Source organism: Hemiscyllium ocellatum, chromosome 37 (assembly GCF_020745735.1).
Source record: "Hemiscyllium ocellatum isolate sHemOce1 chromosome 37, sHemOce1.pat.X.cur, whole genome shotgun sequence".
Classification (NCBI taxonomy): domain Eukaryota; kingdom Metazoa; phylum Chordata; class Chondrichthyes; order Orectolobiformes; family Hemiscylliidae; genus Hemiscyllium; species Hemiscyllium ocellatum.
Window position 1 is genome coordinate 19,743,688 of NC_083437.1, and position 14,277 is coordinate 19,757,964.

At 48.2% G+C, this 14,277-nt stretch overlaps 1 protein-coding gene across 7 annotated transcripts in view; it reads left to right on the top strand.

The window, feature by feature from the left end:
- Window positions 1-14,277, top strand: part of LOC132833830 (kazrin-like) — a 704,169-nt gene that overhangs the window by 320,567 nt on the left and 369,325 nt on the right. The window lies entirely within an intron of this gene.

Here is a 14,277-nt window from a genome sequence, read left to right on the forward strand (position 1 = left end):
AGTGCGTAGGAGGGAGGGGGGAACTGGGGCAGGTTACCTGAGGGTGGGGGGAACCTGGGGTTTGGGTTGGAGTAAATTGGGTGGGGTTGACGGTAGAAGTGTGGGGGGTGAAGTAAACCGTGTTGGGAATAGGGGCTCGAGGTGATAATCACAGGAAGCTGGAAACTTAAGTCAGGAAAGTGGGGAGAACATTGGGAGGGGGGGTGGTGGGATTGAGTGAGGGTATGATGAGGGAGTGGGGTTTGGGGATAATAATTTAAATCTTTTTGGCGTGTTACCCTGCATCAATATTAACCCTTTGGAAATTGATCCTTTTGTAACACTGATCAGAGTGCTGCCTCTGGGTTCCCCACACTATTGTAGTGGGAGGGTGGCTGTGTCAGTGAGTGCTGATATATTTGCTTATTGTGAGTTCACTGAGGGGGTTAAAACATTCGCTGATTAAACATGGTATGAAGAAATGGCGTGGCTTGAATATTTACATGTTCACTCTCTCTTCCCCTGGAATATCTAAGAGGATATCCTCATTTTTGTGTGTGTCTCTCTCTCTATATAAAACCTCGAGTCTCCCAGGATTTTGAAAGGAAATCCTACGGAATGGTCCAGAGCAGTTGGAAAGTGGTTGTTGGAATTGTGCCCACGGGATGCTGGGATCCAACGGCCGTGTGGTTTAGTTTGTTTCTCTCGAGTGACAGTGTGAGTTGGGTTTGCTTTCTCCAGTGGGCTGTGCAGAGGCTGCTGGTCTGTGTGAGGAGATCATTACCGTGTGGTATGTGCTGGGCTGCAGCTTTCCAGGCCTCAAGGCCCTCCCCCCCCTCTTTTTGTGGGAAAGTGTTCGGAAAAGGAAGCCACAAATTACGAATTCCAGTGTTGAGAGGGACACTAGGGGACTCGGATTCCTTTGCAATTTCCCGGCACACCAGACAGCATTCCAGGATCCCAGCAGTTGCTGTGTTTTCACTTGCAGTTGTTTTGAATGGGACTGTACTGTTCTGTCTCCTTTGATCAGTCCCATCCCTTCATTCAAAAATGAAATGACGGTTTCTAAGACCTTGTTTGCTTTGCGCTAATTTATGACTGCCTTGTTCAATCGCTAGTTTTGCATCGAGGTTTCTGAATAATGTAGTGTTCCCATGATTGGGGCTTATTGTGCTCATATAGCTGAGGCTTCCTCTCATCCAACAAAACCTGGGAGTTTGGGAGCACAGGGACTGATTCTCTCTCCTTTACCCATGTGTCGTCTCTGAGCTGAGCTGTTGGTGCTGATGATGTTCTGTTGGACTTTGTTTGATGATGTGAGTCTGTTTATTATTGATGCTCATTGCACTTAATTATTGAAGCGTTGGTGTGGACGCGGAAAGGTGAGCGACTGTAGAAGTTGCTGGGCGCTCGTGCTATAAACAGGGAGTAAATAATTTCAGGGTCTGGGCATAAATGGAAACTGGTGTCACCTCTGCACAGCTCCGAGGGATAACGGATACGACATTGCGCACTCTCCTTTTCAACCATCGTTTCTGTGTTAATGTCACCTGGCTCTTTTCATAAGATATTGGTTGGGGACTGTATAAAGTGCCCCCCCCACTGCGCTGTGTTTGCAGTTCTAGATAAAGCCTCCCCCACTGCGCCGTTTGCAGTTCTAGATTAAGCACCCCCCCCCACTGTGCTGTGTTTGCAGTTCTAGATAAAATCCTCCCCCACTGTGCTGTTTGCAGTTCTAGATAAAGCCCGCTCCCACTGCACTGTTTGCAGTTCTAGATAAAGCCCCTGCTTCCACTGCACTGTTTGCAGTTCTATATAAAGCACCCCCCACTGCGCTGTGCTGGCAGTTCTAGATAAAGCCCCCCCGCACTGTGCTGTGTTTGCAGTTCTAGATAACCCCACTGTGCTGTGTTTGCAGTTCGAGATAAAGCCCCCACTCCCACTCCGCTGTTTGCAGTTGTAGATAAAGCCCCCCCACACTGCACTGTTTGCAGTTCTAGGTAAAGCCCCCCCAGTGTGCTGTTTGCAGTTCTAGATAAAGCACTTCCCCCCCCACCACCACCACTGCGCTATGTTTGCAGTGCTAGATAAACCCCCCCCCCCACTGCGCTGTTTGCAGTTCTAGATAAAACCCAACCACCACTGTGCTGTGTTTGCAGTTCTAGATAAAACCCAACCACCACTGTGCTGTGTTTGCAGTTTTAGATAAAGCCCCTTACTGTGCTGTTTGCAGTTCTAGATAAAACCCAACCACCACTGTGCTGTGTTTGCAGTTCTAGATAAAGCCCCTGACTGTGCTGTTTACAGTTCTAGATAAAGCCCCCACCCCACTGTGCTGTTTGCAGATCTAGATAAAGCCCCTCTCCACTGCGCTGTTTGCAGTTCTAGATAAAGCACCCCCCCACTGTGCTGTGTTTGCAGTTCTAGATAAAGCACCCCCCAACTGGCTGTGTTTGCAGTTCTAGATAACCCCACTGTGCTGTGTTTGCAGTTCGAGATAAAGCCCGCTCCCACAGTGCTGTTTGCAGTTCTAGATAAAGCCCCCGCTCCCACTGCACTGTGCTGGCAGGTCTAGATAAAGCCCCCCCACTGTGCTGTGTTTGCAGTTCTAGATAAAGCCCCCCACTGCGCTGTTTGCAGTTCTAGATAAAGCACCTCCCCACCCCACTGTGCTGTGTTTGCAGTTCGAGATAACCCCACTGTGCTGTTTGCAGTTCGAGATAAAGCCCCTGCTTCCACTGCACTGTTTGCAGTTCTATATAAAGCACCCCCCACTGCGCTGTGCTGACAGTTCTAGATTAAGCACCCCCCACTGTGCTGTGTTTGCAGTTCGAGATAAAGCCCGCTCCCACTGCACTGTTTGCAGTTCTAGATAAAGCCCCTGCTTCCACTGCACTGTTTGCAGTTCTGTATAAAGCACCCCCCACTGCGCTGTGCTGGCAGTTCTAGATAAAGCCCCCCCGCACTGTGCTGTGTTTGCAGTTCTAGATAACCCCACTGTGCTGTGTTTGCAGTTCGAGATAAAGCCCCCACTCCCACTCCGCTGTTTGCAGTTGTAGATAAAGCCCCCCCACCCCCCCCCCCCCCCACACTGCACTGTTTGCAGTTCTAGGTAAAGCCCCCCCAGTGTGCTGTTTGCAGTTCTAGATAAAGCACTTCCCCCCCCCCCCACCACCACCACTGCGCTATGTTTGCAGTGCTAGATAAACCCCCCCCCCACTGCGCTGTTTGCAGTTCTAGATAAAACCCAACCACCACTGTGCTGTGTTTGCAGTTCTAGATAAAACCCAACCACCACTGTGCTGTGTTTGCAGTTTTAGATAAAGCCCCTTACTGTGCTGTTTGCAGTTCTAGATAAAACCCAACCACCACTGTGCTGTGTTTGCAGTTCTAGATAAAGCCCCTGACTGTGCTGTTTACAGTTCTAGATAAAGCCCCCACCCCACTGTGCTGTTTGCAGATCTAGATAAAGCCCCTCTCCACTGCGCTGTTTGCAGTTCTAGATAAAGCACCCCCCCCACTGTGCTGTGTTTGCAGTTCTAGATAAAGCACCCCCCAACTGGCTGTGTTTGCAGTTCTAGATAACCCCACTGTGCTGTGTTTGCAGTTCGAGATAAAGCCCGCTCCCACAGTGCTGTTTGCAGTTCTAGATAAAGCCCCCGCTCCCACTGCACTGTGCTGGCAGTTCTAGATAAAGCCCCCCCACTGTGCTGTGTTTGCAGTTCTAGATAAAGCCCCCCACTGCGCTGTTTGCAGTTCTAGATAAAACCCAACCACCACTGCTGTGTTTGCAGTTTTAGATAAAGCCCCTTACTGTGCTGTTTGCAGTTCTAGATAAAACCCAACCACCACTGTGCTGTGTTTGCAGTTCTAGATAAAGCCCCTTACTGTGCTGTTTACAGTTCTAGATAAAGCCCCCACCCCACTGTGCTGTTTGCAGATCTAGATAAAGCCCCTCTCCACTGCGCTGTTTGCAGTTCTAGATAAAGCACCCCCCCACTGTGCTGTGTTTGCAGTTCTAGATAAAGCACCCCCCAACTGGCTGTGTTTGCAGTTCTAGATAACCCCACTGTGCTGTGTTTGCAGTTCGAGATAAAGCCCGCTCCCACAGTGCTGTTTGCAGTTCTAGATAAAGCCCCCGCTCCCACTGCACTGTGCTGGCAGTTCTAGATAAAGCCCCCCCACTGTGCTGTGTTTGCAGTTCTAGATAAAGCACCTCCCCACCCCACTGTGCTGTGTTTGCAGTTCGAGATAACCCCACTGTGCTGTTTGCAGTTCGAGATAAAGCCCCTGCTTCCACTGCACTGTTTGCAGTTCTATATAAAGCACCCCCCACTGCGCTGTGCTGACAGTTCTAGATTAAGCACCCCCCACTGTGCTGTGTTTGCAGTTCGAGATAAAGCCCGCTCCCACTGCACTGTTTGCAGTTCTAGATAAAGCCCCTGCTTCCACTGCACTGTTTGCAGTTCTATATAAAGCACCCCCCACTGCGCTGTGCTGGCAGTTCTAGATAAAGCCCCCCCGCACTGTGCTGTGTTTGCAGTTCTAGATAACCCCACTGTGCTGTGTTTGCAGTTCGAGATAAAGCCCCCACTCCCACTCCGCTGTTTGCAGTTGTAGATAAAGCCCCCCCAGTGTGCTGTTTGTAGTTCTAGATAAAGCCCCCCCCACTGTGCTGTGTCTGCAGTTCTAGATAACCCCACTGTGCTGTGTTTGCAGTTCGAGATAAAGCCCCCGCTCCCACTGCGCTGTTTGCAGTTGTAGATAAAACCCCCCCACTCCCCCCCCCCACACTGCGCTGTTTGCAGTTCTAGGTAAAGCCACCCCAGTGTGCTGTTTGCAGTTCTAGATAAAGCACTCCGCCCCACCACCACCACCACCACTACTGCGCTGTGTTTGCAGTTCTAGATAAAGCCCCCCCACTGCATTGTTTGCAGTTCCAGATAAAGCCCCCCCTCCACTGTGCTGTGTTTGTAGTTCTACATAAAGCCCCCCCAACTGTGCTGTGTTTGCAGTTCTAGATAAAACCCCCCCACTGCTGTGTTTGCAATTCTAGATAAAGCCCCCCCACTGTGCTGTATTTGCAGTTCTAGATAAACCCCCCCACCCCCCACTGTGCTGTGCTTGCAGTTCTAGATAAAGCCCCCCCCCACTGTGCTGTTTGCACTTCTAGATAAAGCCCACCCCCACCTCCCCCACTGCGCTGTGTTTGTGTTCTCAGGTAAAGCGTGCCCCCTCACTGCACTGTGTTTGCTGTTCTCGAGTAAGCCTTTCTGAACCAGAATTGTGCCGAGAGAAATCACTTAGTGCAGTGAAATGCCAGCAGCTACGAGTCTATCACTGGTGGTGGGAGCCATTCCCCCAAATGTTATGAAGGGAAATGCAATGAGTTGAAAACTCTGCGTCATGTATTACCAGTTGAGAGAGAAATGGTGCCCTTCAAATAATGCAATGGCGTTTCACTTGGTAAACAGACCATGCTTTGGTTTACCTTTTGATCTGCAGGACAGCCCCTCCCCTGGTCCTGCTCTGCAGTGTCAGCCCAAATCATTTGGTCAGATCCACGAGTGGGTCTACAGCTGTCAGACTCCAATATTGCAGCTAGCCTGGTGTTTGAGCGTGTTCCTCCTGGGCATTTTCCAGGAGCTGAGAGGAAAAGGAAGTGTCGTCCACGAGTAGATCCGTGGCCATCCTTGTAACAGCTGGTGGGGGGCAGGGTTCATAATTCCCAACGCTGAGGAGAGAGGAAATCCCAGCGCCCTGGGTTCCAGTTTTAAAGGAGAGCCAATGACTGCGGGTGAGGTTGGCAAAGATGGTGCAGGAAAGGGAAGGGCTGATCACTGGTAGCAGCTTTTTTTTTCTGTCAAGCCTGAGATATAAACAGCTCTCCTTTTGAGGGTCACTGTCCTCTGATTGTTGGGAATCCTGCACTGAGCAGCTGTTCCTGACCGTTTGCCTTGACCCTGAAATGGAAGTGATCTTATTTCATAAACGATGCATTCTTTTCCCTGAAGTGAGTTCTTGTTCAAATGAAAGTGGATGCAGGTTCCCACATACATTTGAACAAGGACTGCACTTTTGGGAGGGTGGGGGTAGTTAGTGGTGTATTTTTCCAAAGCCAGTTTTTGTCTGTGGAAGGTACAGCGTGTGTAAAGCTTTACCTTGTGTAAGAACATGCCTCTCAATGTGCATCAGGTTTAAAAAGACTGTGATAATTCTGACTCGATCATGGTGAAATCACGCCATTAGTGACACGAAGGTGATTCAGCCATTCTTTAAATAGATGCTGATTTATTTTAAATAAGAGTTTGAAGATTTCTTAACCACTAGGCTGCTTAATCAGTTACAGTAAGAGAGAAAACCGTACTTAAGCAGCGTTACAAATGAGTAAGTAAGCCTTACTGTGCTGAATTGCTGTACAGTTGCACTTGCCCACTGAATACATATCTCTACAGCCACACTTAGCCACTGACCAAATGCTACATCTTTTATCCACTCACACAGTGACTACTCCTTTTCTTAGACTGATTAATGCATCTTCCAGTTATCCAGTGAACTTTGTCGAATAAATAATCTCAAAACAGTTCCACGGTGAGTAATATTAAATTTTGCAGATGCTGGTATAATAGAAAAGTTGGGTGAGTCGGTGAGTGAAGGAAAACCAATTAAGATTGCGAGATCCTTCAGGATTATCAGGAGGTGAAAGAGGCCGGTGCAGATTTGTGGATGAGTTTGTGGGACTTTGGTGTTGCAGATGAGGAGGGAGGGTGAGAGAGTATTAGTTCAGGGGATGATGGTCCATGCTCAGCAGTGCGCCTGTGATCCTGGGCTGTCAAAGTTGGTATTTGGGATCCAGTCAATGTAGAGGCCCTACTCTCCCAACAGCAGCCTCTTTGTCTCCAGGTTTGATGAGGATTTCCGTACTGGTGCCAAGAGACCTGCGCATTGGAGGGTCGCGGAGAACTCGGATAGAGCGAACCAAGCCACTGGCACCCTGGCAGTTCTCAGCGACAAGATCAAAGAGAGGGTGGGAGGCTGGAAGGAGGGATTCTGTTAGATTGGGGAGGCTGAGGGTAGGAGGAAGGATCCAATGTGCAAGTCTGGGTGAGGGGCCGCTTGGTCACAGCAGTAAGTGTGAAGGGAGCAAAAGAAGAGCTTGGAATCCTGTGGAGTTTGAGCCTTTTTCAGCTCTGGATTTAAGGGAATGTAGCTGAAGAATTATAAATAGCAGAACGGAAACCCAAATGTGTTTGTCCATATTCTTTCGGCTGCACCCCATCAATGTCAAGCTTGCAGGAGAGTTTAGAGGGGGGGGGGGGGGGTCGCTGCAGATGGTCGATTCAGAAGTTGAGGCTTTGGGAAAGGATATACATCCCACACTGAGTGGCCCCTGAGCCTGGGGAATTTTCTCGAGCTCAGAGTGTTTGGCATTTGGGATGGGATTCAGGGAATTTCTGCAGAGGCTGCGTGAGTTGGCGGCAGGTCAGAAAGGACCGTTTGTTTGTTTGACGTGATCAAGCTGTGCTGGGCTTCTGAAATAATGACGAGTTTGTGGCCTCTTGCCAATTTATCTGACACCCTCCGAACAAGCTGACAGGCCCTTGACAATAATCCGACTGATCCTCAAAACATGCGGGAATGGGAATCTAAACTCAGTACACCTCTGCTCTGAAATGCATTTACAAGATTTGCCAATGATGTGATGGTACGTTGCTGTGAACTTTCAATTTGATCCCAACTGAATTTGCATTCTTGCCATTCCCACCCTAAGCCCTCGCCTTGCAATCCTCAAAGCCTCCTGGTTAACCTTACTCATTGTGATGGAAGTTTGCAGTTACAGTCAGTGTGCTGCACTGGAATTCAGCATGTCCATAAAGATGTTTACAAATACTTATAGATGCACCTCAGAAAATGTTCTCTCTGGATACATCACAGCTTGGTACGGCACCTGCTCTGCTTAGGACTGTAAGAAACTACAGCAAGTTCATGAACATAGCCCAGACCCATCATGGAAGCCAACCTTCCATCCATTGACTCCCTCTATATTTCTCACTGCCTCGGGAAGACAGTCAACATCATCGAAGACCCCTCCCACCCGGGTTATGATCTCAATCTCTTCCATCAGGCAGAAGATACAAAAGCTTAAACACATGGACAGACAGATTCAAGGACAGCTTCTTCCCCACTGTTATTAGACCGCTGAATAGACTTTCCAGTTTCAAATGTTGATCTTGCTGTTTGTGCACCTTCTGTACAGCCGACACATTGTATCCCTCGCTCTGTTCCAATACCCTACTGCACTTTGTATGGTATGATCTCCCTGTCCTGCACGCAAAACAAAACATCTCACTGTACCAAGGTGCACATGACAATAAATCAAATCGCAAACAGATACCATCTGTTTCCTGCTCCCATTTTGCCCTCCTCCATCCTGAAGGCCCTGCCCTGGCTGTTGCTGGGTTACAGATGCTGCTCCGTGAGCCTGTATACTGAGGCAGCCGGCTACTGGAACCTAATGGAGCTGAGCTGGATTCTGTCTTTACCCAGCACTTGCACGGGTATCGCTGGATCACAGTCAAATGTAGGGAACCCGTCTGAATCTCTTCTCTCTCCCTTTCTTCCTAGTGCAAGGTGCTGGTGTTGCACTGGCAGAGAGCAGTGTGGAGGAGATCAGGGGATGAACCTGGGTCTTCCTGGTTGGCAGTGCCCCAGAAACACACTAGGTGCATCAATCAACCAGGATGCTCCCAATCTTTATTCACAATCCAGATATGTGTGTGTGTGTGTGTAGTTGCAGTAGTATCATGAACAGCTTGGCACATGTTACCTTGTGCCAGGTTCAATTCCCAATGTCATTCACACCTTCCATCAATCCTCAAAGCAACAAGATTCACTGCCTAATTATGGAGAATCCATCTCTCCTTGTTCTCCTTCCTGGGTTACAGGCCCATATCACAATCTCTGCGCTCCATGCGGGATGCACTTCTGTGTTGACCGAAGAGATTCTGATAATTTGATTGGATTTGTATGGTGTGATTTGGATCGTACCAAAATCATCAGCTAGCACTGCTGTCTAAATGAACAGAGTGGTCCCAACATCATTACTCACTTGGGCCAAACTTGCTTCATGTGGCAGCAAATGAAATTGCAAAGGCGAGATGTCTCATTTTAGATACGGTGCCTACAACTGGATGATTTAGAGTCATAGTCATAGAGATGTACAGCATGGAAACAGACCCTTCGGTCCACGCCGACCAGATATCCTAACCCAATCTAGTCCCACCTGCCAGCACCTGGCCCATATCCCTCCAAACCCTTCCTATTCATATACCCATCCAAATGCCTCTTAAATGTTGCAATTGTACCAGCCTTCAACACTTCCTCTGGCAGCTCATTCCATACACGTACCACCCTCTGCATGAACAAGTTGCCCCTTAGGTCTCTTTTATATCTTTTCCCCTCTCACCCTAAACCTATGCCCTCTAGTTCTGGACTCCCTTACCCCAGGGAAAAGACGTTGTCTATTTACTCTATCCATGCAGCTTATGATTTTATAAACCTCTATCAGGTCACCCCTCAGCCTCCGACACTCCAGGGAAAACAGCCACGTCACATTCTGTTGGTCCACTACCCAGCTATATAAATGTAGCCCTGTCATGGTAACACTGATATTATACTGATTCCGATTACAATCAGGAACACTGCCTTAGTCTTATCCACGTTTGGAATTTATTTCCAGGATATCAGAGCACATCACCATTTTCTGTGTTTTTTTAAAATTCTGTTGTCATGAGTGGGTTCCAAATCCGACTATACAAAAGGGAGTCTTGATTTTTCAGTAGCTTTTTAAAATGCTTTTTAAATAACAAGTGTGAGGTTTCCAGGTTAAGACCTGTCTTTTCATTTGCAGCAATGTATTGACAGTGTTGGAGGTGGCTGTGGTGGGGGAGACGGCTCCTCACTGTAGCTGGCAGCCTCGTGCTGTATCTCTGTGCTGTCTGTAAAAAACCAGCCTGGCTGGAGATTTATCTGTTCACTAACTGGATAGAGACTGTTTGCTGAGTTCAAGGTGGGGCTGGTTGGTGTGAAGGACGGTGTTGAAGGTCAGTGTCATTTTCTTTGTGTCTGAGGAGAGTCCAATCTCTCTTGGCCCCAGGTGCATGACTGCGAAACTTGCAGCACCCTGGAGTGTATAGGAGCAGGGTGAACCTCAAGTCACCTGAGGGCAAATTGACAGGATCAGGTGCAACCTAGGCTTTACTTGCTGTCTGTATTGTATTGATTGCTGAAATTACCGGGGAAGAAGTCAAGTGTAAACTTGGCCACTTCACCCAATCAAGCAGATTTTCACTCCAGTGGGCTCTGACAACACAGAGGCAGACCATTCAGCCCAACATGCCTGTGCTGGCCCCTTGAAGGAGCTATTCAATCAATTCCACTCTCCTCTTTCTCCATGGCGCTACAGAGACTGTTTTCAGAAGAGACTGTTGGACCTGCTTCCAGCCTGGAAGCTTGTGGATTGATTGCAATTAGATGACAGTTTGAAGCTGAAGCCACTACTTAGAAACTTGTCAATGCAAGTCACTCCATCTGGAATTGATGCTAACTGAGTTGCCCTGCCTCCAGTCAATAAACGTGAATGAATTCCCAAACACAGAAGACAAGAGTCCTCTTACCCCCACAGAGGGCTTCTAGTGGGCATCTTTATTCACACATGGGATGTGGGCATTGATGGCTGCGCTAATATTTAGTGCCTGTTCCTAGTCATAGCGATGTACAGCATGGAAACAGACCCTTCGGTCCAACCCGTCCATGCCGACCAGATATCCCAACCCAATCTAGTCCCACCTGCCAGCACCCGGCCCATATCCCTCCAAACCTTTCCTATTCATATACCCATCCAGGTGCCTTTTAAATGCTGTAATTGTACCAGCCTCCACCACTTCCTCTGGCAGCTCATTCCATACATCCACCACCCTCTGCGTGGAAAATTTGCCCCTTAGGTCCCTTTTATCTCTTTTCCCTCTCACCCTAAACCTATGTCCTCTTGTTCTGGACTCACCCACCCCAGGGAAACAACCTTACTATTTATCCTATTCATGCCTCTCATGAATTTATAAACCTCTATAATGTCACCCCTTAGCCTCTGACGCTCCAGGGAAAACAGCCCCAGCCTATTCAGCCTCTCCCTGTAGCTCAAATCCTCCAACCTTGGAAACATCTTTGTAAATCTTTTCCGAACCCTTTCAAGTTTCACAATTTCCCTCTTATAGGAAGGAGACCTAGTTGCCCTTGAGAAGATGGTGGTAAGCTGCTTTCTGGAGTCGCTGTAGTCCATTTGGTGTAGGTAACGCCACAATGTTGTGAGCAAGGGAATTCCAGGATTTTGAACGGACGATGATATATTTAAAAGTCAGGCATGGAGGGAACATGGTGCTATTCCTTTGTGGCTGTTGCCCTTGTTTTTCTAGATTGTGGAGGATGGAAGGTGCTATCTCTGGAGCCTCGGCGAATTTCTGCAGTGCGCCTTGTAGATCCACACTGTTGCTACTGGGTGTCAGTGACGGGGGAGGGAATATTTATGAAGGTAGTGCCAATCTGTACCTGGCACTCCTGATCCTGACCGTCTCCATCTTACCGCTGGAGGATGTCCACCCAATAGTTTGTGAGCAGCTCAGTTTTGTACATTGCAAAACACTCCGCTTCTGCCTCAAGTCCAAGGCTTTTGCTGCACCAGGTACATCTTCAACCTGGTGCTGTTTTCAGGGCAGTAGGACACTTGGGTCAAACCTGCCTCCTGCACTGACATTGCTGAAAGCTGCACATTGGTTGTGCCTACAAGCCAGGATGTCATCACCCTCTTTGTCTGACCCCTTCCCTTCCTTCACTTCTGACCTTCTGTCAGGTGATGTGTATTGCTTGACTCAAACCACACTGAGGGCCTCCTCTCTGCCTCACTACTCAGGCACCGTGCTGCCTCCTTACAGGCCAAGAACTGACGATCCTTCATGATCCTGTGCCGAACCAGAGGACACAGCTTAAAAATACGGGGTAGACCATTTAGGACAGAGATGAGGAGAAACTTCTTCACCCAGAGAGTGGTGGCTGTGTGGAATGCTCTGCCCCAGAGGGCAGTGGAGGCCCAGTCTCTGGATTCATTTAAGAAAGAGTTGGATAGAGCTCTCAAAGATAGTGGAATCAAGGGTTATGGAGATAAGGCAGGGAGCAGATACTGATTAGGAATGATCAGCCATGATCATATTGAATGGCGGTGCAGGCTCGAAGGGCTGAATGGCCTACTCCTGCACCTATTGTCTATTACCCCTGGATTCGCTCCGTATGGGACCAACTGTCTTCCACCTCCATCCATTTCAATTGCTTCTCCATTCTCTTTCCTCCTTTTCCAATCTAACGGCGTGAGCGTCACCCCAACCCCCTGAGTCGAACACCGAATAATTGGTTGCTGTGACGAATGGAGTTGTTTGAGTTTGTAAACTGTAAGAGGAAGGCTTTCTGCCATGAGGTGGCAAGCTCTGAGGCTGGAAATTCTGGCTTGTCTTGGGCGGTGAGGGAGAGGCCAGGGAAGGACAGTGCCTGAGTAGTGAGGCTGGAGCTGGCCCTCAGGAGGAACCAGATTGGAAGGGATGGACAGTCTGTCAGTAGGGATTTGCTGTGTTGAAGTGTCTGGAAAGGTGTGCACATGGATCCAGCAATAGGATAGTAGATACTATACATGCCTGAAAGCAAAAAGCATTGCAGGGACATGGAGAAAAGAGGGTAAAGGATTAACAGGATTGCTGTTCCTTGAAATTGGAGTCGCAGGTAGATAGGATAGTGAAGGTGGCGTTTGCTATGCTTGCCTTTATTGGTCAGTGTATTGAGTACAGGGTTTGGGAGGTCATGTTGCTGCTGTGCAGGACATTGGTTAGGCCACTGTTGGAATATTGTGTGCACTTCTGGTCTCCTCCCTATCGGAAAGATGTTGTGAAATTTGAAACGGTTCAGAAAAGGTTTACAAGGACGTTGCCCGGGTTGGAGGATTTGAGTTATAGGGAGAGGCTGAACAGGCTGGGGCTGTTTTCCCTGGAGTGTCGGAGGATGAGGGTGACCTTATAGAGGTTTATAAAATCATGACTGGCATGGATAGGATAAACAGACAAGGTCTTTCCCCTGGGGTGGGGGAGTCCAGGACTAGATGGCATAGGTTTAGGGTGAGGGGGGAAAGGTTTAAAAGGGACCTAAGGGGCAACGTTTTCACTCAGAGGGTGGTACATGTATGGAATGAGCTGCCAGAGGAAGTGGTGGAGGCTGGTACAATTGCAACATTTAAAAGGCATTTGGATGGGTATATGAATAGGAAGGGTTTGGAGGGATATGGGCCAGGTGCTGGCAGGTGGGACTAGATTGGGTTGGGATAGCTGGTCGGCATGGACGGGTTGGACCGAAGGGTCTGTTTCCATGCTGTGCATTTCTATGACACTATGACTCTAAGGGTTTAGACAGATATGGGCTGGGTGCTGGCAAATGAGACTGGATTAATTTAGGATATCTGGTCACATGTATGAGTTGGACCGAAGGGTTTGTTTCCGTGCTGTACATCTCTATGACTCTCTAACTCTAAGAGCTGGGAAATCCTGATGACTGACTGACCTCCTTCTGTGCTGTACATTCGGGGTAATGGATTAGCTCACTGGGAAGACACCAGCACTGAGGGGGCAGAAGGGTCAATCCAATATGATCCCATGACACCTCCCCAGCTTTATCTCTCTAGTTTTCCCTGTTCACATTAAGCTAGTCTAATTTAGCCAACAGTTGCAATGAGAGACTTGGAAAAACGTAGACCTGCATTAACTGGATCAGAGAAGATTAAGCTGGGATCAAAAAGGCGGTTTTGAAATTTTGAGAGGGTAAATAGAAAAAGATTATTTCCACTAATCAGTGATTCAGTAACAAGGGCCATAAACACAGGATTAGAAGAGAGAGAGGGGATGGTTTTTTTTTTGAAAGCTTTCAGAATGGAAGCTGCAGGCTTAACTGAAATAAACTTGTCAGAAAATATTATCGAGAGAGAAAGTGGAAAAGACACTTTGAAACTGTGCTTAGTAATACCTGGGCAAGGAACATCGATGTTTCAAAACAAAAGACAAATATTCCAAAACTTGACGTTTGTATCTAATGGTATGTAAATGAATGCACAAAGCAATTAAAACACAGTTGGAGAGTAACAATCATTACTGCTCACCACAGCACAGGGTGACAGCTATTGCAGAGGTTATAGAGTCTTTACAGTGTAGAAGC